Source organism: Taudactylus pleione, unplaced genomic scaffold (genome assembly GCF_031769625.1).
Source record: "Taudactylus pleione unplaced genomic scaffold, aTauple2 ptg001573l, whole genome shotgun sequence".
Lineage (NCBI taxonomy): Eukaryota > Metazoa > Chordata > Amphibia > Anura > Myobatrachidae > Taudactylus > Taudactylus pleione.
Window position 1 is genome coordinate 4,280,517 of NW_028285970.1, and position 22,897 is coordinate 4,303,413.

The following is a 22,897-nucleotide window of genomic DNA, read 5'->3' on the forward strand; positions in this document are numbered from 1 at the left end:
GAGAGAAGGGGCATGTGGAACTATAAGGCTCAGCATTCAACACTGCTAGGTATTCACTTAGTAATTGAGATTTAAGTGCACCATTCCTCATACACACATTAATACGCACAATTGCGCTGTTAACTAGTCGCATATTAGCGAATGCATAAGACCTTGTATGAAAACACTGTTTTATTAGCTTCATGCGCACGCATCCGCCCCAAGTTAACTAGCGTTCAGTTAGTATAAATACTGTGAAATAAAGATATTTGATAACTAATGTTTTATACATGCTAAGAAAGCCGTGTTTGGTTTCATATTGATGCGTACTCTTTCAACAGAATTCCGGTATTATCGGTGTGGAGATCGCATCATGCATTCTCAACTTGTGGACCGCAGAGACTTCAAGCAACAAAATGTATATTATGAACAACTGTTAGGATGTTGCATGGGGGCGGGAGGGCAGAGACCCCCAGTTGTTAGAGGCTGGGATGAGTCTATTTGATCCAGCCTGTTAAACGCTCCCCCCTGGGAACCAACGGCATAAGCAAGAAACTTCTCTATTGTCCTGTCTATTCTGGGGGGGTATAAATATGTGTGCTCCAACACTGGGTTTTTAGTCTTCTTGCTGAATGCTGATGAGGGGTTTCTTGTTGATGCCTAACATCTGGACCAGAATGCGCTGCGTATGTATACTGTACTTGGGTCTGTATAATTCCTTTGCGCCGAATTGTGTCTGGATCAATAGCGTGTAACTGACTGTACTTTTACCTGAATAATACTTGTGCTTTGGAACCACAGATTCCAGGCCTTAAGTCTTTATTTACTGTATGACTGCATACGCAAATTAGCGTCATCCTTAGAGGTTTATAGGTAGGATATTAGAAGGTATAGGCATGGGTATATAGACGTTCTGATCCAGTATCGTCAGTACTGTCTGCGGTTGACTCAGACAACCATTGGAGCATCACGCTATCCGCCCAAACAATTGGGTGTGAGTTTCCACTTTCCCAGCGATACTATTTCAGCAGCGCAAATCATTTGGAACTGCTCCCGCTTGCCGTCGGCTCACACATTCTATATTTCAGTACCTAAGGACAGTAATCAAAGGGGGATATTGGATATTTATATCCTACATCTGTGAGTATACTATCTCAGCATTTAATTCAAGCAAACAAGAGTCCAGAGACTTAATAGAGTATAATAACACGAACATTACTGTGTCTTTTAAATGTGTTTAGCACTTATGGATCATTAAGAAAAGGCTGACCTCTTAGATCTATGTTTCTGGACTGATACTAGTAATTTTGCTACTTTGTTTATCTTGAGCTCTCTTACATAGTATCATTATAACCTTTGCTTAAGCAGTGCAATGTAGTGGAATGTAGTTGTCCTGTCAGTTCGATTTGAATCCATACATGATGTTCTGACTCACTATGAGTGCTGCTCTTTCAACAGCTGCTGTCCTCCTTTGAGATTGTAGGCTCTCAGCAGGTCCTATCATGATCCAGCGGATCATGGTATACAGTTCAACTGGAAGGTCATGGATGTCACTGGTGACCTGTATGGTGCTTGCATCCTCGGCTGCTTTGGTAAAGTTTGCAATGCTTTTCCTTATCACGCGTGCTGCTCTGTAGATAGTGTCCATGTTGTCCTCTTCATTATCATGACTGTCCATTGCAGAATGAACCATGCTTTTCTCGAATGCCTCTGGGCAAAAGATAATTGTAGGTTGGGTCTTATAGGGTGCACAAATGGTGCACTCTACCAATTAGCATTTTGATATATAGGTGAAATAAACGTTATTACACCCCCAATAATAGAGAATAGCTGACTTCCTTTGATTTTTTGGCAGACATGACTTCAGGTGTGGCAAGGCATTGAGGATGTTTTCTTTTAGCTACTTTGTATTGAATGAAGGTACGTGATTTTCTAAACCTTCTATGCCAAGCATATTGATATATGTGGTTTTGATATCTTCCATAGGTAGGTATACTTGGTTCTGTGTTTGGACATCAATGAGGTTGATCAGCTCGAGCAGACTTGCATGCTGTAACAAAGGTACTTAGCTGCCTGTTCTGCTTCCACTGGTGCTGGCATGACGCTGTCCATAAAAAACATACTTTGTCCTGCAGGTTTTGTGATAGTGAACATCAATTGAATGTGCATCACCTGGTGCAATGCATGAGGTCAGTCTTGTTTCATTATTGCCTCTTTCAACAGCTTGTTTAAGAGAGTTGCCAGTGTTGATTGCCCTTACCTTATACAGATGCTCATCATCATCTTTCTGACAGAAGAAACATTGTTCCTAGTTCAGTGGACTTGTCTGTGACCTAGTGAATGGTGTTGAATAGCCGGATGTTGCTGGGCCTGCTTCATCCATTTCAGTTTTTCCTATTTTCTGTCCTCGTTTCTTGGCAGTGTGGAGGCCAGTAGCTAATGCATGTGCATTACGGTCATGGGCACGTTGGATTTGGTCCTTGTTGATTGCATTTGCAAAGCAACAATGATGATAGACTGCTTGATGTGCACAGAGTGTGTTTACTGTACAGCTTTGCAGTCATCGGTGAACTTCAACGTAGTTGTCATCATGCACACTGGCCCTCTCTACTACTACGTCCAGCGCACGCTGGTAGGCGTCTATCCGTGGATGTACTGTAGCACCAACTGTTCATTGTCAGCACCAGACTGACAGAGTATACACTGCTTCCAGTTGATAAACTCCGGAGCTGGACATGTAGCCCCTTCAGCAGCTTGTGGATTGTCACTCATGTTTAAAGCCTACAACATAGAAGACAGAGCAAAAAAAACATTACAATATAATATAATCCAACAACTGCTGTATACCACAATATGTAAACTACAATATAATACAAGAACTGCTGTAACAATTGTCTCAACACATTTGCAACATCTGCAACTAGGAGCATTTGATTCTTTGGCCCTGAAAATGGTAGTTCAGCTGTGAAAATCAAATTTCTATGTTAGTTAGAATACGAGTTATAGACGAAAACATTGTTTCCAGCAGCTATTTTGTAAATTTCAAGATGGCGGCCATGTATGTATCAAGGCAAATGGAAACATTATTTTTCTGATTGCTTATACAATAACGTTTACAGAAATGTATAGATTTCCTCCACAAAAATCCAACGACAGTTCAAATTCATATTTAGTGAACCTGACTATATAGCACATCTTCCTCTAATGGCTCAGGCCACGCCCCCATGCTAAATATTTTTAGCACAAATTTGCACTGTGAAATTTTATATTTTCATGTGAATTTACACTTAAGCTCTTGCCAGGAAATAAGAGCCCATCGTATCCCTCTGCTTCATGGTTCAGGTCCTCGGAACACACTGTGCATGTGCAGCCTTTGGAGAAAGATTCAGGGGAGGATTCAGGGGATCCCTCTCCAAACAAATCCCCAATACAGTAGCCCATAGGCTACTAAAGGCTCTGCAGTCGGAAATGGAGGGTCCCTCCATGGTAAATCCAGGGGATCCCTAATATTTGCTTTGGAAATTCTTTTTTTTCGGGGGATATCCTGCAAATATTAATTGATAAATAGGCCCTTATATGAGAGACTAAATGCTGTCCCTGACATTGCCTGGATTTTTTATTCTCTCTCTCTTTCTATCTCTCTCTTTTTTCCTCTCTCTTTCTTTAGCACTCACCTTAATCTTTTTCTCCCCTTCTTACTCCTTCTCTCTTTTCTCCCTCATATGTATGTTTCTCTTATCAGCACTTGATTTTATTATATAGAAGCATAACCAGCCAGGGCTCTGTAGAGCTTCTGCTGGTTTTTAAAATACAGGGGACAAAGGGCCCGATTCAGACTTGGGAATAGAGTGAGATATTTCTCTCAACTGATCATCTTGGTGAAACCATGCTGCACTGCAGGTGGGGCAGATGTAACATGTGCAGAGATATTTAGATTTGTTGTTTCCAAACTGACATCTAAATTGTAGAGTAATAATAAAGCTGTGCAGTATTTGTGGACTACATGCAAAAGCAGCCAGTATTTACCCCACATGTAAAAATTTATGTATTTACACCCCTTGCAGTACAACATGGTTTGTTCAGGTTCACAGTTGAGAGAGATATCTCTATTCCCAAGTCTGAATCATGCCCAAAATGCGTAGAGATCCCCTGTATTTTAAGAACCAACACTAGGCTATGTAAAGCCTGTCCTGGTTCTAAAAATACAGGAGACAAAATGTGTAGGGGTCCCCTTTATTTTAAGTACCAGCACAGGGCTTTTCTAAGCCAGTCCTGGTTGTGGAAATACAGGGGCAAAACGAGTAGGGGTTCCCTGTATTTTCCATAACCAGCATCGGGCAGGGGTATAATGCCACAGCCAGGGGAACTTTTTCACCGAGTCCCCTGCCAAAGCATTACACCTGACCACTAGTCAGCCCAGGCCAGGGATCCCTGTGGAGGTGGGGACCCCCCCAATAAAGTGGTCCCTTCTCCAGGGCACCCCAGGCCTGGGCTGGTAGCCCAGGGCTATCCCCTACAACCCTGGATGCTGGGTGTCGGGTTAATAGTGTAAAATGTGGTGTAAAAATAGAAGTAAAAATATAGTCTTTTGCACTAGAACTACATGTCCCAGCAAGCCTTCCCCGCATGCTGGTACTTGGAGAACCACAAGTACCAACATGCGAGGCATTACGGACCCGCTGGTACCTGTAGTTCTACTGTAAAAGAAATAAAAAAAACTACAAGACTCACATACTGTGACAGTACAATTTTATTTAAACATACATCCACAGTCACATACACACTCACACTCACTATCATACATACTCACCTAGTATCCCTGTAGCCAATCACGTCCTTTTGTAGAATTCCACGAATACCTGTAAAAAATCCAGTATGGACAGGAGGATGGGTATGTGTTTACAATGATTTGGCCAGGGGACCCGGTGAAAGGGTTCCCCTGGCTGTGGCATTATACACCCACTGGTTATGGAAATTACAGGGGACCCGTACTCATTTTGTCCCCTGTATTTCCACAACCAGGACCAGCTCAGTAAAGCCCTGTGCTGTTAATTAAAATACAAGGGATCCCTATGCATTTTGACTCCTGTATTTTAAAAACCAGCACAGGCTCTAAAGAGCCCGGGGTGGTTATGCTTGTGAGGGGAAGGGGGGTGCATGTAATTTTTAAAAATGTTTTTTTATATGTATGCAAAGTAACATGCACATATCTCATACTCGCTATCCTGAAGCCGGTCTATTGTTTTTGCGATTTCACAGTTGGTAATATGTGCGAGCGAAGCTTTCACACTTTATTACATTGCCCAAGTTATCTTGAGAATGGGAAAACATCTGGATGCGAAATGCTGTTTTGCGAGTTATAGTAAAGCCCCAAAAATTTGAGTTTTACTATAGTCACACCCTATTACATTTGCGAGTGAGTAAAAAATGCGAGTTTAGCGCAAATTCACACTCTTTTACATTTGGCCCCATATCTCATATTTTAAATATATGACCATCAACAATTTTATCCCACTAAGAACAGTTGGTAACAGTGGGAAGATACTACTATGTTTACAATTGAGACTGATCGATAGATTGGGGAACAAGACCCCTCATGGCCACAATATGGATTATAAAATGTTTTCTTTGAACTGATATGTGTCCATTTAAGGTACAGAGAATGTACATTTAAGGCACAGTGAATGTTTGTCTCTGAATTCTTTTGAGATTACTAACTAATATGTCATGGTTTCATTGATCTTTTGCCCATGGTTTCATTGATTTTTGCAGTCTGGTCTGATATTATTTGTCTGTCTATAGTTCTACCTGGTCCTATTTAATTGTCCTGTTTTATGAATTTATTTCTACTATATTATGATTTACTGCCTATGTTATGGTCATATCTAATGGCCAACTTTATATAATGTCCTCCTTGGTCCCATGTTTGTATTACTGTACACTGAAGAGACAAAAGTCATGGGAAAGCAGTATGTAAAGTAGAGATGTGCAGGCTCGGATTAGTTTGGATTTTGCTGCCAAATTCTAATTTTCTCGACAAAAAGCTAATCTCAGAAAGAGGCGAAACATCATCTTTCATGGACAAGCATAATCTTTCATATACTTTTGTCCAGGAAGATGATGTTTGTCCATGAAAGATGACATTTTGCCTCTTTCTAAGACCCGATTTTTGGCCAAAAAAATCCGAATTTGGCTGGAAAATCTGAACTAATCCAAGTCTGCACATCTTTAATGTAAAGGTAATAGTAGGTGGTGTCACCATACTGTGAGATGTCCTGACCTGCATCAGCTGTGAGTCAGTCTGAACACTGGCTAGACAACGTGAATTATCAGAGGTCGAATGGGACATGATAATGGGTGCCCAATGGATATGACATTCCATTTTCAAAGTTGTGTGGACATTAAACATTCCTTGATCTACAGTGTCACATGAGTACTGGGAATACCTCAAGGAAGCAATACCACCCATCGTGGACAGCACAGAGGCCGTCCATGGATGATTGCAATCAGTGGTGTCTGGCCAGAATTGTTCGACAGACAAGCGCCACTGGCTCAAATCGCATCCATATTCAATGCAGCAGGTAAGTGCAGTGTTCTTTAGCTTCCATGGGATATGGGAGCAAAAGACCCACCAGAGTGCATCTTTTAACACTATGACACTGGACACAATGCCTCACATAGGTTCGTGACATCACTAATTGAACCATGGAGGACTGGCAACATGTGGCATGGCCAAATGATTCATAGTTCAAGTTGTTTTGGGATGATGATAAGGTTCAGTTGTTGCGCAAACACAATGAGGCCATGGACCCCAGTTGTCAACAAGGCACCATGCAAGCTGTTGGTGGTTCCATTATGGTACAGGGTGTTGTCACTTGGCAAAGGTTGGGTCCGCTGGTCTGCCTGAACAAGGTTATTGACTGGTAACTGCTATGTTGCATTGCTTGTTGACCATTAGCAGGCCATCATGGACTTCATGTACCCCAACAATTCTTAAATATTCTAGCAGGATAATGTACCATGTCTTCAGACCCAAGTTGTCCAGAATTAGTTTGATGAGCATCCTGGAGAGTCCCAATGAATGATGTGGCCACCACGTTCACCTGACATGAACCCAATCAACATGAGCCAAATCGAGTATTTATGGGACATGATATATAAAATAGGTAGTAACTTGCACCCTAGACTGCTGCTAAGTACAACTATTAGGAACACCAATCCTATAAACTCTATTATACACAAATGGAGTAGTTTACAAGCACTGTATATAAGGTATCTTTAATCCGATTATTGACTCCTTTCACACCTTCACACATGAAAAAAGATTATAGATTATGCCCTACAGCCAATGCTTAAGAAAACTCCTTTGTATTTTAAGGATACCATTTCTACAATTAATAGATTAGCTGCGGTAAGATGGGGGTCAAATTGTTTTCTTATTACCTCTGATGTTACATCATTATATACAATTATTAATGATGAATTGGGTTTGAATGCCACTAAGTTTTTCTTGGATAAACAAGAGTTCTCAGATGTCTATAAGAAATTCATTTTGGAAGGTATGTCTTTGATTTTACAGTATAATTTTCTTTGGTTTTATGATTAGTTTTATATACAGTTATCTGGTACCACAATGGACACCAGACTGGCCCCAAACTATGCCAAACAATTTATGGCCTCTTGGGAGGAACACTCCATCTGGAGTGGGCATGAGTTTGGTACCAGCCTGGTGTCCTGGATGTGGTACATAGATGATAATTTTTTTATTTGGCAAGGTGATAGGCAATCATTGAAGGAGTTTTATGATTATTTGAATACTAATTCATGAAATATCTATCTTACATTCCATATCAATGAGGTAGAGATTCATTTTTAGACCTCATTGTATATATTTATCAAGGATCAATAAAAATTAGGAATTTTAATAAACCCACTGACTGCAATTCCTTCATCAACTCCAACAGTAATCATCACCAAAACTGGAGAAGTATTTCCTTCAGCCAGTTTCAGAGAATTAGAAGAAATTGCACATGGAGCTGTAAGAGTCCTGAGCATCAGTTTTGAAACAGCAATTTATCTCCAAAGGGTATGATAATGGGATGGTGGATATAGCTATGGAGAAAGCTAATAAAATGGATAGGAGGAGTTCCCTGGAAGGCAGAGGAATTTCTGCTAAAAAGGAAAAGTTGATTTTAAGATGCCATTCATCACCAGATATCAAAGCCAGCACAAACTGATGGAGAACATTATTAGGAAACATTGGGGAATCTTGACTAGGGATCCAGCTTTCACTGAATATATAGGGAAACAACCTTTATTTGTTTATCAAAAAGAAAGAAATATCAAGGATAAGGTTGTTAGCAATACCTTTTCTATTCCTAAAACCACTAGTCTTAATAAGTCCAAAGGTTTTTTTAGATGTGGTACGTGCACAATGTGCCGGTTATGTAAGAGTAATGTGAATAAAACCACACATTACAAATCCACACAAACTAATCAATCTTAAGAAATAAAAGATTTCATAACTTGTCACAGAAAATATTGTTTATATTTATTGGAATGTTCATGTGGATCCTAGTACATTGGGAAAACATCCCATATGCAGAAAGAATGACTAGCTGAGTATGCACAAAACACTAAGAAGGGCATGGTGTCCCATAATGCCTAATTTCATATTTAACAAAAGCATTAATGTGATATTACTCAATTGTCATATACAAGTAGTACATCCCAATTGGAGAGACAACGGTAGAGATGTGAGATTGACAAAAGCCGAAATGAAAAATATTTATACATTAAAAACATTGTCCCCTAGGAGACTGAATGTAGAATTTGAGGTTGACTGGATTTGGGGTGAAACTACATGTGCCTTAGTATGAATTTCTATATGTATTATTGTTTATACTATTATTTGTAGTGGTGATGTTTTATGTTTTATCCTTTTTTATGCATTTTATTTGAATGATGAGCACAGATTCAGTAGGATTATGGGCCTCCTGATGATTGTATTCCACCTGATGACCACTAGCTTGGTTTGCATTCCATCAGATAACCATTTCCAGTGCATCGTGTTCCACCTGAGAATTTCGGTTCTGTGTGTTCCATTCACCGGAAGCCAGATGGCAAACTCCATTGCCACATATGGAGATTTACAGTGGCACCTCTGTCTGTGGGAACATAACTAAATGGAGATTTCAGCAGGAGGAGAATAACAGGAAAGGACAGTTCTGGTTTTGATAAGTGGACTTTGGCCACTGATTACAATAAAGACCAGGGGTTGATGGTTACAGAAGCTCTGTTAGTATCATAGGGATATAGACTGTGTGTAAAGGATTCTAGGTCCAGTTTTTAAACATATGAGAAAATAAATGAACCAAAGAGATACACAAATAGGTGCTAAAACAGGTGTATACTTATGATGTCAAATCATAAAACATCCCCTGGGGATTACAACATATGCTTCTTTCTTTGTTAATTTCTTCCTTCTGAATCTCAAATCTTTCCCTCCGTGAGGTTTATACATAAAAAAGGAAGAACATAGAAAGTGTTACTAGTGTGCAACACATTCAACAATATGCTGAGGAGGACAAAGATTCACACATATAGATATCTAAAGAGGGTATAGAGCATACCCCAACTCACAAGGAAAACACAGTGTAGACTCCCATAAAGGTATCTTTACGTAGGAAATACTTTCACCAGTGTATATCAAACAGTGAAAGGTACTGCGTACCATTAACTCACTAGAAAGTGGATGAAAAAGGTGGAAAAAGGTTTATTTTATAATGGCGTACCCCACTCACACAATATCATACTGTATGCTTGCACATCAAGGTTTCTTTAGGTAGATTCCACCAAATTTGGATCCACTTGTGGTACAGTATATATCCCAAAAAGAAAGGTATAGTATTCCAAATGTTGCCGATCAAAAACATTTATTCATATACAGTCCATAAAAAATTGGTACCCCAATGACAATGAGTTCAACAGAAATATAATAAAAGATATAAAAAAATACAATGAAAATACAATAAAAAGGATGTTCCATACAATGATCACAGAGAGGAAAAAATGAGTATAAAAACAAATAGGCTTCTGGAAATCCGTTTTTTAAAAGTCACAAAAGTTTTTAAATGCAAATTCCCAGGAATGACATACCTCTGGATCAAACTAGAAAAAAGCACACTTCCTTATAGTCGACATTTATGCTACTCGTCAATCTCTTTGTGACTACTATATTATATTCAAATAATAGTATTTGCAAACCAGATTATTTTGGGGAATGAAAGCAGAAAGAGCAGAAACCTCTGAAGGGAACATAACCCAATCCCCACCCCTCCCCAACAAGATTTTGATTTGGGGCAAAGTCATTGTAGAGCATTCACTCATCTTTACAGCTCTGAATAGTAACATATATTAATGTGATTTAATATGGAATATGCTATTATATTATTGAAAAAGATTTGTTCAATATACTTGTTTATATATGTCAAAGATAAATGCTTAATGTAGTGTATAAGTAACTGTAAAAGCAATAGCTTTTTTAAGTATGACATTTAACAGTTTAATTAAATTGGCTTAAGAAAATTAAGAATTATTGAAATTTTTATGCACTTAATGTACTTTTTAGATTAAACAGTAATGGTATCCTATTGCAATTTTAGCAAAATTAAGCTATGAAAAATGTGAAATTTATATGCCTTCCAAAAATGTAGAAGCATTATAATTGCTTTAGCCCTCATTATTTAATTGACGTGTGAAAGGAAGGTCATTGAAAAAAGAGAGGTCATTTAGAAGCCTGCCAGTGTAAACCCAATGACTTTTGCGAATACTCTGAAAATCAGTTTTTCTAACTAGAAGCCCTTTTGCTTCCATACTTAACACATTTTTTATTGTTTCAAAGGATATTGCTCTTTTATACACAAATATTAACATCCTTATTTCTAAAATGCCTCTTCTGGCTTAACATTATTACGACTGACCTTTTGTCAGAGTCTCTGTGTCACCCCTGAGGGTTGGAATTGGCTTGGGCAGGCATGGGAGGCTGGAGAAGCGTGTATAATCGATGATGTAGAATCGGACAGGGGCCAATGATGTAAAACGGATGATGTAGAATTGGATTGGGATCGATGATCACAGGTATCAGGCTGGAACCAATGGTAACAGGTATTGGACTGGAATCTATGGTACCAGGTTCCAGGTACTGAAACCGATGGTAACTAGAAGCTAGTCTCTTAGTTAGACCAGACTGGAACAATGAGGTAGATGGAGACTTGCATTCACCAAACTGAAACTGGATTTGGACCGACTGGGACCGTACAGATACAGAGTACCAGGGAACTCAGGACAGAGCTATGACTTCAGCAGAAGCGATGTTGTACTGGCTATTTTGGCCAGTCAGGAATTGGAACTTAAGCATTCAGGGACTGGATGCTGCAATCAGCTGGTCTGGGAGCAGCACTCTGAGTGATGGAGGAAAGTCAGATGACTGAGTCCAACATGGCTGCACCCATACTGAGTTTTTGAGGGAACTCTAGTGTGCAGCCTGTGTGCTGTGGAAGAAGGGGCATATCTATAATGGGTGCATTGTGTGCGGTGCACATGGTCCCCCGAGTCCAGGGGGGGCCCGCACTGCACACCCTGCAGTCATATTTTGTAAAACTTACCTCCCTGAGGTCCCGTGTTGCCTCTCCCAGCGCTACTCAAATGCGGGAAAATGGCCGCCGCTGCCATTTTTCTGACGTTTTGCGCATGCGCTGTGAGGAAATCGCTGGGAAAATGGTGCGGCGCAATTGCCACGGTGACCTGCACATGTGTTTTAGACTACGGGCACACTCTAGTGCACAGAGTCTATTGATTCTGCAGTGGCCAGCCAGCCGCATCAGTCAGCTGCCGGTCGCCGAAGTGAGAAGAGGGGGCCCATGACAGGGGATGCACACGGGCCCACTCCTTTCTTAAGATGCCCCTGTGTGGAAATGTAGAGAGAACAGCAGACACTGAGAGCAAATGCATCTTCAATCTCTGCAGTTTAAGACCAGCACTACTATTAGGACTTCAAACACTGTTCTAGTCAGGAATCGGTAGACATCACAGACAGAAGAATTCTCAGGTGAATAATCAGCCTGGAAGGAATAGCACAGTCTAATGCTCACATTGTTGGTATTGCAGCCTGCATGCTGAGCAGACTTCCCAGGCAAATCAGAATATCCTGTTCCACAGGACAAGTGGCAGAGGTAAGTGGAGGTGGACCCCCCCACCCCCAGAGAGCTGCAGCCACTGTGGGAGTCTGTGACTCAGATCATGCAGTGCCACCGCATGCCCCCTTCACCCTTGTTATGCCCTCTCCTTTGCTCCCGGCTCACAGGAGTAGAGCTTGTGGAACCAGGAGGGAGCTTTATTAAGGTAAGAGGACATAGCAGGGAGGTATCTTTTCAGATCTCTATGCTGTATCGGGTGCTGTACGCCATCTCAGGATGGCGTACAGTATCAATGTCAAGTTCCAAAAAAAATGCTTTTATGGAACTTGACGAATTACATAATTTCCACATTCCCATACTATAGTATGAAGACTGTGGAAATTATCAGGGGACAATTGTAACCAGGAGATATCAGTGATATTTCCTGCGTTACATGAATGATGAATAACCCTGATCCTTAATTATTTTTTTTTTACTGAATACATTTTTATTAAAGAGAACAGCTGTACATGTTAAATACAATAATCCAAGTTACAGTATAGTGTTCATAAAGTACTATATTTAGATTAACTTCAAATCAAAAAGGAAAAGAAACACAGAATGAGGGGGAGGGGGCAAAAACTAGAAAATATCATCAGTACATTTATAAGAAAAAGGCTAATGCATACACCCTATGGAGATTAATGCAGAAACAATTACAATTAGATCCCTAATCTTGCTTGTCATAGAAAGAAAACGAACTGCGATTAATGGAGAGCCAGACTTGAGGAAACATGGTTCTGATGATTAATTTCTACAATAGATAAAAATTTTAATTTTCACCTGATGATGAATAGACCCCTATGCCTGTTATTTCAATCTCTTTAGGTACATTGTGATGTACTGAAGAAAAATATACAGGAATAGAATGTAGAGCACTCCATTTTATTATATTTCTCCTATGTTCTAGGAATTTGCATTGTAAAGGGGGTGTAGTCCTGCCAATGTTTTGGTTTTTATGTGTACATTTAAGTAAATATATTACATAAGAGGAGTTGCAATTGATAAACTTTTTAATAGGGTAGGAAAATCCTATGATAGCTTGAGAGAAAGTGGACTATTATCGATTATACAAGTACAGGTGATGCAAGCGGTACATCCGCATTTGAAACATCTGTTTGGTTTGGCAGAGAGCCAACTGGTGGACTCCAAAATATACTCAGAGCTGTCCAGTCCCTTTTTATTTTTTTTAAAACTCAGTGCTAGATGATTTTTTAAATTGTTAAACTTTTTAAAAATTTCACAAGGAGCTGAAGAAATTACTTTTTTGAGATCAGTATCAGTTAATAAAATAGGAAAATTACGCTTGATAATATTTTTGATCTTATTTGAACAACTATTAATTTTAGAAACTAATCTGGGGCATTCAATAATGGTGTTAGAAGCCTCTTTGGTTCCATCTTTAGGAATAAAGAGATCATCTCTTTAATGATCTAGTTCTATCTAGAGTGTCAGAACGCAGAGAATCAGGATATTTTATCCTCTTGAAAACTTCCAACAGTACCTGTGCCCGAGAATCAGCTTTGAGGTTGCATTTATCAAGTATGTTCTATAAAATAATACGTAGGAGCTGATTGGTTGCCATGGGTAACTTTTCCACTGGCACACTTCTCCACGCTTTTCACTGCTTCATACATCTACCCCACAGTGAATCCAAGGTTTACAATGTGAACTCTCATAGTGTAAAAAGTTGTGTCAACTTCTTTATGAGTAACTATCCTGTCATCCTGAACCATTAAGGTGATATCAAGGAAGGAAATAGTGGTCCTATCAAAAGAACTAGTGAAGGAGAAATTAAATGTGTTTGAATTAAGGTGTGTGATAAATTGTGTAGCAGAGTGTCCATCCCCATCCCAAATGAAAAACAGATTATCAATGTAAGACCATAAGCACCAGTCTGTAGCCCAGCTCGCTCCCCCACACATGCACATGCATGTCCTCAAAGACACCCATGTATAGGTTTGCAAATTTGGTGAAGGTGTGATGTGATTGACTTCATCACCCTGGCAATGGTATACGGGGTGTAGGATCGACCAAATACATGACTGACCATTCGTACAGTTGATACTTCCAGTAAAATCTTAAAACCTTCTGTGGTTTGGAGAAAATATAATGGAATGAAAAGCATCCCATAAGTCTATTTTTAAGCAAAAAACTATTTTGATCTAGGAGAACAGGTTTACCTTGTAGACATTATATACGGAATTTTTTGGGTTTCAAAAAGCAGTTTGAAGCCTTAACATTTTATACTTTTCTGAATGACACATCTGAGTTCATGATAAGGATTGTATGGCTTATCCAACCATTTAGATAAGGATTTTCCAGCTCTATTTTGCCTTGGCATAGTGCTAGTTCTAGTGTTTTAGAAGATGAGTGCCTCTTACATAAGGAAACTGCACTAATTGCAAACTGTAGGCAAACCAAATAGTTTTTTTCACAACAACTTGTTTATGGTAATCTGTCTCCATCTGTTTAGGGAATGTGACAATAAAGAATGTATACTTACTGGTATTGCATCCTCTGGTAGAGGTTGAACAGTTCAAGGGAGCTGTTCCTCTAGAGTCACAAATTCTAGCTGCAAACTCTCCTCTGTGAGTTCTGGAATAGCCTAAATAAGTATGGTTCAAACTTCTGGCCATAGAAGTATGGGCAACCTTGAAGTAAGGGCTATCTGAACATTCCTGAGTTATTTCTTTAAGATCAGAGAAATTGGGAAAATCTAGTGATCTGGGTGCTTGACTTGAATGCCTGCTCTGTTAAGACATCTAGACCTTCACATTTTTGTGACAAAGTTGAATGTTTGTCAAACAATCAAAGTGTTTCTGCCTTTAAGAGGGCATATATCTAGAAGCTACTATCATTACCAGAGAACAGGCTCATTCACCTTCATTCTCTCCTTTATATAAAATGTACTAAAGTGGTTCTGCTGCATCAGAAATTGTAAAATACATTTTCCTTAGAGTCTTTTCTATGGAATCTGCCAATTCTAAGCTGGGTTAATGAGTAGGTAGGTCAGGAAGTCCCATGTGACTTCTGATCAATATTATCCTCTGATTAAAGAAGCTGCCAACTTGATAACTTTTTCAGATTCCCTATCTACTCTACGCTAGAAGGAAGATGTACCTAGCCTTGGAGAGAGATAAATTGGTGAAGTTTCCCGAAGCAACTTATCAGCTTTTAACTGTCATTAATCTAGCACAGTTTTTGAAATTACAATTATAAATTGATTGGTTGCTTTGGACTACTTCTTCAATTTATCTCTCTCCATGGCATGATACATCTCCCCTTTTGAGAGTTAGAAGTAAAGGAGGAAGGACTTTATGAATTAGAAGGATCTGATATGGCTATACTGTATGTTGAGAACAGTGACGGATTTTACCTCCAGTATAATCCGCCACAGCCACCCGCAGTGAGACAGTGAGTCTTCCCGGGCACCGGCTTGCTATTAGAACTATCTGCTAATCACAGCCAGACAGGTAGTCCCAAGGGAAGTGTTTTCTCCCCCTGGGACTGCCAGTCCATGCTATGATTAGCTGAGAGAATCTTTCTCTTGCCTTGCCAAGAGCGCTATCTGGGTTCTAAGGGTGTAGCCTGTGCTGACCCTAGGAGCCCATGCTTCTGTGCATACGCAGATCGCGGGATCTTCCAGGTGTATTGCGCCATGCACCTGGCAGGAGCCAAAGAGAGAAGAGGACAAAGCCGGCAGGCAGCCCCCCTTCCAGGAAAAGGTAGGAATTGCCGCTGGTTGAGAACCCTTATTCTTTGGATGGGTTTTTTCATATGACACTAGCTACGAGCAACACTGTTACTTTTGCTCTGGACAACAGTTACTACCCTGCAATGGACAATGGACCAGATGATTCAGATGTGGATACAATGCCATTGCGCATGTGTGTAATCCGTATACACAGCAATTGAATTGCAATTACGCTAACACTGTGAGTGACAGGTAGTGAGTGACATGTAGTCTACATTTGGGGGAGGTAACATGGGATGGATAGAAAATGCAGGAGTGTCGAGCCATTTAAACACTATTTTCTGGGCGTCCATAAATTAGCCACTGTGTCCTTGCTCGCAGCAGGAGACCCCTCGGTATGTCTGTAGACCTGTTGTGTCTGCAGCATCTTAGATTAACTCAGAAGGCTGATGGCCACCTGATCCTGTTCAATGTTTACGATATTTCCGCTTTTGTGTGAAAGTGGATGTGAGATGCTTTCAATGGGCGTCTCTGTGCACTGGATGGTGAGTGGTGCATTAGCATATTTTTGCAATTTGCTAATCATTGATAGATTGCAGCTGCAATGGCATTTGCATCCACTTCTAAATCAGGCACAATGTCAGGGAATGACCATGCATCTATCTGTGTCATTTTCTTATTACTGGAAATATCTTTGAATTTATTGATAATAATAAACATGTGTCTGCAGCTTGTGCTTACCTTAGAAATAGATTCATTATGAGTCCTTTCTTACCTGAGAATTTTAGGAAAGTTTTCTTAACAGATTTGTTTCCTTTTTTTTTCTTAATAATAATTTCCTGTGAGGAGAAAGAGTAATGAGCATAAGGCCTGATTCCGAAATTTACGCTAATGCAATCCCAGCTGCAATTTCTTACAGACCACATAAGTAAGTGAAAATATTCTAATGTCTACCAAAGCATAGGGATGCCCACTGCTCCCGGAATCGGTATGCTTCACCGCCAGACCCATGCCAGGTGGTTGGAATCCCGACAGCGGCATCCCGCCAGAGGAGGAAATCCCGATAGTCCTAAGGTAATTATTGACTAACCTATTTCTACCCCCTAACCCTAACCTTCCCTTAGGGGTGCCTAACACTAACCTTCCCCCCCTGTGCCTAACCCTAATCCCCCTCTAAGTGCCTAAACCTAACCCCCCCTTCCCCGCCACCTAAAGTCCCCCGGGGGAGTGCCTAACCCTAACTCCCCCCGGGGGTGCCTAACGCTAACCCCCCTTCCCCTAGCCTAACCCTAAGTCCTCCCCGGGAACCCTAAACCTAAACCCTCCGCCCCCCCCTCCGCGGCTATCCGCGCTCAGCACCCAGCGTCCCTTCGATTGGGATGCCAGGCGTCGGGTTCCCGGGATATGTCTAATGACAGGCGTCGGCATATCGATGTCTGTCTTTAGACCCTTGCAGGGATATGACAGTCGGGAAGCTGACTGTCGGGATTAGGTCCGCCGGCTTCCCGACTGCATACCCTGCTGCCTTCTCTGTGCAATGACGTGCGTAACATCGACGCATATCGGGAAGTCATATAGCTTGTACAGTAAGACAAGTCTGACCTGCCTCAAACACTGCAGGTCTCCTGGCATGCGGAGAGCTCTCATGCGAAAGAGATTGCAGTGGCTAATTTATGCATGCCCATGTAATGGAGTTTAAATGGTCAGGTATGCCTGTGTTTTTCTAACCACCCTTCGGTTACCTCCCACATATGCTGACTACTGTACCTGTCACTCACTTTGTGAGTGAATCCTCTGTGTGGGCATAATCATAATACAGTCGCCTTCCATGCACAGTGTGGAATTTGCACATGTGCAATGGCTAACAATCGCTCGATCTGCGTAAATATCGGCATTGCGTAAATCTCGGAATCAGGCTCATAGTCACCTGCCTTTTATGACCCTTTCTGGGGTCCATTTTGACATTTATAAGTGAAAAATGCAGTGTGTCTGTGTCTGAAATTGACACTGCATCATCCATTCTGATGCACTGACAGAAAATCTGATCCAGTGAAGTATCTAAGAGGTCTATTTATCAAGCAATGAGAACTGTGGGGAAGTGAACCAATGCTGAAGTTACCTATAGTACCTAATAAACTTTCAAGTAGCATTTATCAAGTACAGTCTATAAAATAATAGGTAGTAGCTGATTGGTTGCTATGGGCAACTTCACTGGTTTACTTCTCCACACTTTTCACTGCTTGATAAATAGACCCCTGAGCATTCATCCGCTGGAGGGAAAGCTTGTGAAGTCAACTGACAAGCTCCATGCTCTGCGCATGCACATCCTTACTGCTTTGATAGATAGGGACGTGATTTTCAAATAATACTTTTCCTTCCTTTTGTGGAAAGCCGTGCTGGGATCAAGTGTCCAGCACTTGTGCAGCAAGTAGAGATGTGCTCCTTGCGGGACACATCGGCGTCCGGTGCTGGGATGCTGTTTCTGCTTCCAGTGCTGGGTAAGCACAGGTGACATGCACTGCGGGCAGTACTAGGCTCCCAGTGCGGGCTTACTGCAGCCCGCCGCCCAGTAGCCGTGAAGCAGCGGCTGGTTTTTGGCTCTGGCTTGTGGTTCAGCAGCCAATAGGTGGCAGACGAGATGAGCCAATCGCGGAGAGCCACGTAATAGCCCCTCCCACTTGTGGTGTCTTATATTAGACGCAGCTGAGTGGGAGAATTCAGTCCAATGGCAAAGCGGGGGGCAGAAGACCTCCCAAAAGAAAAGTAGAGGGAAGCCACAGAGTTCCGGTGGCTGTGGAAGAGGCCATAAGATGCTGTTGTAAAGAGGGAAGATAGGATGTGCCGGTTGGATACAGAGAAGAAGAGGCGGTGCCGCTGTCCAGGATAGGCCAGCAGCAGAAGAATGCGGCTGAGGATCGGAGAAAACTGCGGGGGTGGAAAGTAAAAGAGCTAACTAAGCTCCCTCCGCAACTTCTTCCACCATAGCAGGTAGGCCTACCATTAACCCCTCCCTAGACCACCAGGGTTGTTGGGCACTAGGCCCGTGGTGTAAATCAGGCAATAGGTCAGTGTGCATATAGGCAGGCACAAGGCAATGGCTACATAGGAGGAATTAGGCCTAATAAAAGGTATTGGTCCACCCCAAATAGGTGTGAGAGACCTGGGTATTAGGCCCAGGTCACTAAGTAAGCAACCCATTAGGCAGGCCCATATGCCTGAGCCCTGTATAAAGTGGCCCTAGGCATTAGGCCCAGGCTGCTACTTGAGCCCCCCTCCATTAGGCAGGACATAAGACTGAGACCACAATATGGAAAGGGACTCTGGGCATTAGACCCAAGTCCCTCCTGTGCTCTGCAGTAGGCAAGCATAAAGCCTGAGCCACCAGTAAGACTCTGGGCGCTAAGCCCAGGGCACTGAGGGCCTGATTCAGAGACGGACGCTCTGAAAGAGCGCTCGCTCTGAATCAGGGTGTTTTTTTTTATTTTTGGAGCGGCCTCCTGGCTGCTCGCATAGCTGTGGGTGACCACCCACAGCTATAGTAAGCGGCCAGGTTGATGGTCGCGATGGTCAAGACCATCGCGACCATCGGGCTTGCGACAAGACCCTTGTGGTAGGGTCTCGTGGCCGCAAGCCCCAGAGAGCTTCTGGCTCTAATAGAGCTGGAAGCTCTCCCACTGACATCACTTGTGATGTCAGTGGGGCCGCCAACAAACGGCAGGCGTTTGCTTGGGAGCGCCTCTGTTTGTGAAGCCACCCCCCTGCCACGCCTACCCAACGGGGTGAGCTGTCAATCACCATCGACAGCTCGCCCCCTTTGGTGCGAGACCCGGAGCGACGGAGCACCCGTCGCTAGCCAGGTCTTGCGCATGCACATGATGGAGCTGGCTCCGTCGTGCGCATGCCCAGTGGGCAAACATTGACCCATTTGCGAGCGATTGTGACCAGGTCTGAAACAGGCCCTGAGTTTGTTGCATGGGCCTGGGCAATAGGCCCAGATCACTGTGTTAATAAGTAGGTAGCCCCTGAGTAAATGTGCAAGAGAGGTGTGAGTTGCTGTATGGCACTCCCCCTCCAAATACCCTGTGGAGAGCTGTCAGGCTCCCACCAAAATGTAGTGTTTCCCCAAGTCATATAGAAGTGGAACTGGCCAGCTCTAGTTAAGCAGGTAGCAAACAATTAAAGTGACAGTACTGTGTGATTACCATCTGTGATTGTTGTTCCATGCAGGGCAAAAGTTTAATAGTTTATTGTTATACATTGTTACACACACTGTAGGGTGAGGGCAATATTATCATAGTACAGTATGTGTAGTAGTGTGACACAGGTTTAGGCCCTGCAGGGTTGTGGTGTTTGACTTTCTCCTTACAAGGACCTGTAGGTGAGTGAGCAGATGAAGAAAAGAGTTGACATGGTGAGCAATATCTGTGCATAGTGTCTTTCACTGTCTGTTTGGCTCTTTCTGTCTATCTTCCTTATGGGTGGACAGTGGGCTTTGCACTCTGAGTTGTAGGTGAAACTCTGGATCTGAGGCCAAAAATGCCAGTGATGATCTTCACTTAAAAACCAAATATATTTGTAGTTGTCCTTGATCCAGTAGGGTGCGTTGGTCAACGTGAGGAAGGATGGCTCTCACATCATCTCCTTCCTCCTAGGTAGTCGTGTCCATGTCCAGTCTGGAATTACAGGACTGTCTAATCAACAAACGGCCTGAAGGTGAGAGTGTGCGATGCAAGGTAAGATACTGAAGTACACCTGCATGGCAGCAGGCACCACTCCGCACCCCTCTTACATTTTGCGTAGTCAGCAGGATCACAGACGGCGGACATGATGTGGAACACCACCTAGAGGAACTCCCTATGGACAGCCATGCAGCAGAACCATCCCGGGATGTGCGAGGACAAGAGTGCCTGGGTCACGGGGTCTGGAGAAGACATCATGAAGATAATGCAGCAGTCGATAGAGCGTGACAAGGAAGAGTGCTGGGAGAAGGGGTGCAAGAAAGCTGCTGTGACCCCTTGCAAGACGTGTCAGCGGTCGGGACATTATGCCAGTGATTGTCCCTGGCAAGAGATTGTGGCAATGGAAGACCAAGAAATGTCCCCGTTGCAGATCAAACAGATGGTCCAGCAAGCGGTACGAAGATGCAGTCAGAAGAACCTGGTGAATAGGGGACCCTGGTGTATGCTATGTGGAAATTATGGGCATGAGCATAATAGCTGTCCACATGATGAAGAGCGGCACCATGAGGATGAAGAGTTCTGGTGTGAAGGATGTGGAGATCCTGAGCATGAGCTCCCAGATTGCCCCTGGGTGGAAGAGCAGAAGAAGGCAGAGATATCTTCTGTGTTGCAACAGGTGGAGCATCACCGAGAACTCTGGCGCAAGGTGGCCAAAGAGCCAGTGTATGCGCTCTATAAGGAGAAGGGACATGAGCTTCAAGTTTGTCTGTGGGATGAAGACCGGATGATTTTGGATGGCCGAGATCAGAAATCACTGGAAGAAACCAAGGTAATGGAGTGGAAGAACCTGCTGGAATTGAGTTTGCAGATGCCCATTCCTTCTGTGCAGGAGCCTAAGGGTAGAGATCCCTTTGTAGAGGAGGTGGCTACGGAATGCCCATTGAAGAAGGTGGCAGCAGCACCCCCGTACTGGAAGTTTCAGCGGCAGGGACACTTGGCCCATGAGTGTCCCTGGGAAGATGCCGTGGCACTGTTATGCCCCAAAGAAAAGGCCCCAGTGGAGAAAAATCCTTGCCCGCAGAGGATGATTTAGGATTACTGGAAGGTGAAGATGCCGTGCTATAAGGAAATTGCCATCTGGTGCAGGAGTCTGTGGAGAAGAGTCCAGACTCATGGGAGACAGCAGCCATAACTGAAGACAGTCCAGCTCATCAAGAGAAGGTGGATAAAGACCGTGGCAAAGTGAGAGCCCAAGGGTGTAAATGGCAGGATCTACTGGAGCTGTGCTTGCAGGTGACTACCCTGTGTGAAGAGGGGGAGCAGGTCCTGGAGTGTGACAGCCTGCCAGGAGTGATGGTCTGTATGGACAGGGAAGGAGATGATTGTGATGACATGGGAGGACCGGTTCCTGAAGAGGATGTGGGACCGTTGGAGATGCCCCACGAGGATTTGTGGAAAATGTCAGCAGATACCCGAGAGGAAGAGGATGCCCCGGAGGAATCCACTGCTGGGTGGTGGTTAGTGCCACACCCTGAAGACAGAGAAGTCACCCCAGAAGACTTGGAAGAAGAGTGGGTGGCTATGGCACCCTCAATAGGAAGTTCCCCCTGGTGGCCCATCGTGAGTGGCCCTACCAAGTTGCCACTCCCACAGAGGATCTGCAGACTAAAGTCAGGAGGAATGAAGATGGGTAGCCCAGAGCCATTGAAGCAGGAATGTGGGCTACAGTCGGTCCCAGCTGGGCCCTCAAACACAACTTCGCTGGCAAGACCATAGAATACCCTGACCTACGGACAAGGGTGATAGAAGAGGACTTTATAGGTACTACAGAGGAAAAAGGGGGGGAAACATGGAAAGCCGTGCTGGGATCAAGTGTCTGCTCTCAGCACCAGAACAGCAAGTAGAGCTGTAACCCCTGTGGGACACACCGGGGTCTGGCGCTAGGATGCTCTTTCTGCTCCCAGCGCCATGTAAGCAGAGGCGGTGGGTAGCCGGCACTGGGACAGAGTATCTGTTCTGTTCCCAGTGCCGGTCAACCGTCGAGTGCGGTGGGCAGTACTAGGCTCCGGTTACGGGCTTACTGTAGCTCGCCACCCAGAAGCCTTGAAGCTGCGATGGGTGTTTGGCTCTCGCGACATCTTGAACACGGCTTGTGGTCTAGCAGCCAATAGGAAGCAGACACGATGAGCCAATCACGGCTTGCCATGTAATAGCCCCGCCCACATATTGTATTGGACACTGCTGAGTGGGAAAAGTTACTCCGATGGTGGAGGGGGAGGAGAGAAGACCTCCCAAAGAAAAGAAGA

General features: G+C 43.1%; 2 pseudogenes; one reads left to right on the top strand and one right to left on the bottom strand.

Moving 5' to 3' along the window:
* Nucleotides 1-1,339: 1,339 nt before the first annotated feature.
* On the bottom strand, nt 1,340-20,738 carry LOC148442306 (uncharacterized; annotated as a pseudogene).
* A 1-nt stretch (nt 20,739) lies between these two features.
* LOC148442307 (uncharacterized) lies at nt 20,740-22,495 on the top strand (annotated as a pseudogene).
* Nucleotides 22,496-22,897: the final 402 nt, after the last annotated feature.